The sequence below is a fragment of the Lactuca virosa genome, chromosome 9 (assembly GCF_052849685.1).
Source record: "Lactuca virosa cultivar CGN04683 chromosome 9, Lactuca_virosa_CGN04683_v6, whole genome shotgun sequence".
NCBI classification, from domain to species: domain Eukaryota; kingdom Viridiplantae; phylum Streptophyta; class Magnoliopsida; order Asterales; family Asteraceae; genus Lactuca; species Lactuca virosa.
In genome coordinates this window covers 263,736,469-263,740,100 of record NC_136434.1, presented here as the reverse complement: position 1 = coordinate 263,740,100, position 3,632 = coordinate 263,736,469, and positions in this window count along the sequence as shown.

Genomic DNA, 3,632 nt, shown 5'->3' with positions numbered 1-3,632 from the left:
GAAGCACTCAACTCATGACTCATGACCCGCAACCCGTGCGTAAACCGCTTCTCCAATTCCCTTGGGTTGCGACAACCACAACTCAATTCAGAGTATAACGTTTCCCGACAAATATAGAGACCTCCGTCTCTTTCCTGATCTGGCCCCCAGGCTCCCGAATACTCAACCCAAATAAGGCTACTCAAGCCTAAGAACTCTCCTGCGTCATGCTCTGATAAACAAATAACGCGGCTCCCTGCCACACCGTGACACCCTCTTACTGACTAGTGGGTACTACGGCTCCCCGCAGTATCACAACACCCTCTCGCTGACTAGTAAGTACTACGGCTCCCCGCAATATCACAACACCCTCTCGCTGACTAGTGAGTACTACGGCTCCCCGCAGTATCACAACACCCTCTCGCTGACTAGTGAGTACTACGGCTCTCCGCAGTATCACAACACCCTCTCGCTGACTGGTGAGTACTACGGCTCCCCGTAGTATCACAACACCCTCTGCACTTACTCATTGAAATTCAGCTCCCCGCAGCCTTACCGCACTTACTCTTACCACTCCACAATCTCATCCTCAGGTTGACACCATGCTGCGATCATTAACTCATGCTCCGCGGCCCAGCATAGATAGGTACACACACACCCATCCGGGCTAAGCATCACTACTTCGGACGACCACCGTCGTGACAAAACCTCTTTTTCTCGCTGCAATTCGTGTTCTCATATAAATCCATTTGATGCCAATTGGCTGAAGGGCCCCCACCGGAACCATAGACACTTGATACACCACTCATCATCTCAAACTCAAACTCAAAATAATTCGAGAGTTTTGGACATTAAACTCGGATACCCCGGAATATCATCACAACGCCTCGCAGTGTCTTGACTCTACCACTGATCTCATACTCATGGAATCATACTCAGATACCGTATTGCTTCCTCGGAACCTCACAATCGGTCTTTCTCTCGTGCCACTTGTAACCCCGGAATACTCCATCTCCCAATTTAAAACACAGAAAAATTGCCAACGACTCAGAACACGAAGATGACAATCCGAAACTTCCTCCTCTATTGCTCAAAACTCATGCAAGAATACTCTTAACAACCCTGAAGTTGGTTGCCCAAACAACTTCTTCCCTTCCCATACTGCATATAATAGCCCATACTCTGATCCAGAAATTCTCAACCGACGAACTACCCTCACAAGCCAACCACCTCGAATTCACCATTTAACCTTGAAGGATTCCTAACCATCATAAGGTCTCCGACCAACGGCCACTTGCCGTAGAGACACTCATCCTTTCTCAAACACGTACCACATGCACTATCTCACTCTGCACCTCTCATTGACCACCAATAACCCTGGTCTCAGGAATCCGTACCGCAGACCTCTCTATCCAGTTCTCTAACCGCTCTTGAACAAATCTCTTATCTCCTCAAAAAGTACCCGGTTCTCCCCCACTCAGGGTTCGAACCATCACCAACTGGTTCGCCAACAATCTAACCCACAGACTGTTTTTTACCAATAACATCGCACTTACTCTTGGAAGGTGATACGCAATGCTCGGTGATCTCCCCGATGGAGGTCAAGCAATTCCAAATACCCCGAATCTCCGATGAAATCCTCAGAAACTTCTCATCATGACTACCTCTAGTCCTTCAGAATCTCGTACCATCCCACTACCGGACATCTCGACTGTCCAGTCGTAGCCCTGACTCTCAGTCTGAAAATAATGAACTATCATATTCCTCATTCTTGACTCTTCAACCAACGTTCCATCACGTGGGTTGTAATAAGAGTGGAGTCCTTATTACCACACTCGATACTCATCATAGACAATAAGAGCCACCGCCCCAATATCCTCTTCTTGATCGTCTGCCGCTGCAGCTAATACATGCCCTACTATGCTCAAATAGGGTGTATCCTTGTCCTTAACCATCTCAGTCCCCACTGACAACCTGCTCATTCTCTAACATTACCTCTCGGCAGACATACTGCCCAAAATACTCTGATGAAAGATCGTAACCAAAGCTACCCCACAGGGCTCACCCCGAACCTTGGAAACCGAAAATCTCAATACCTCTCCTGTTTCTCACAGGAACAGAAATAACACCGCTCAGGTCACAGAAAATGACATTTCCACCATCGGTTGATTGCTCAACTCATGTCGTAATCCTACATAACCGTCATCTCTACTTATTTTTGAGTCTTGCGACTCCAATTGGCATCTCACCAACAATCCCTCAGAGCTAACTCGATTTCCCTTTTAAGGGATGCTTCACTAAAACTCGTTCATCATGGCCCTCTAGCCCCATACTCTTTCACCTCTGATCTCATTCTAACCAATCACCATGGAATAACTTGTAGAACCAATAACACTAACTGCCACGGGTCATGGTACTCGAACCATGTGGCCACCTCTCGATCTGCTATGAATCATGGTACCCGAACCATGTTATCTCTTCTTAATCCACTATGAATCATGGTACCCGAACCATGTTATCTCTTCTCAATCCGCTACGAATCATGGTACTCGAACCATGACATCACCTCTCGATCTGCTACAAATCATGGTACTCGAACCGTGACACCACCTCCCGATCTGCTACAAATCATGGTACACGAACCATGAAGTCACCTCTCGATCTGCTGCAAATCATGGTACATGAACCATGAAATCGCCTCTCGATCTGCTGCAAATCATGGTACTCGAACCATGGAATCACCTCTCGATCTGCTACTTAAAACCTCCGGAATGTTCCCTGTATCGAGTATGGGTCCTCTGCTTTCAGTAGTACGGGCCCATACTACCTGCCACATCTACCCATACTTTCCACACGTACCATCCCCGAGTTCCTAAGTAGCTGCTCGACCTTCTCAATCACCAACCCCGTCATGCATGTTCGCTCCCCCGCGAAATATCCTACTCTGTCAGCTTACTCATCTGACTAGGGTCACCCTTTTCTAGGCTTCTCCCAGGTTCTCACACTTCTCCGCCATCAGCTGCTGAAGAACTCCTTATGATGCCAGCCATCTACCTCCTGAATATCGTCATATTCACTTAGTAGCTGACTCTCATCATCAAGAGTTCCACAAAGCACGAAGCAAGCAGTATTCGGGCATTGAATACTCTCTACCACCGAACCCAAGCGACTATACCCCACGCGGGCATCTGACTAATCCCTCAGTAGACTCCTCAACTGCTTATCTAGGTATCTCTCCTAGATTACTCCCCTACTCAAATCCCTCTCTAGGGGATTCCTGCTGGATACTCTTACTCGGCACATCACAGATAATAGTAACTCCTAGGCTAAGGCATCACAAATCAGGCCAATCTAGTCCTAACATATGAAATACCTAGCCTATCTCTAGCATGCATAATATCTCATAGCATATCTCATAAATATCTCATAATACAAACATAAGGGTATTTTTTGGGAAATCACCGTTCGGGCTCTGGCTGATTGTACACACTGTTCCAACTCGTATTCTTTTAGAAACTCTTGCTTGCTTTAGAAAAATCATTTCTTTGAAAATTTTTCTCAAATCCTCAGTTTGAGTCCAGATTTACCCGAAGGCGCATCCGAATCCCTCAAACCAAGACACTGATACCAACTTGTAACACCCAAAATTTTCA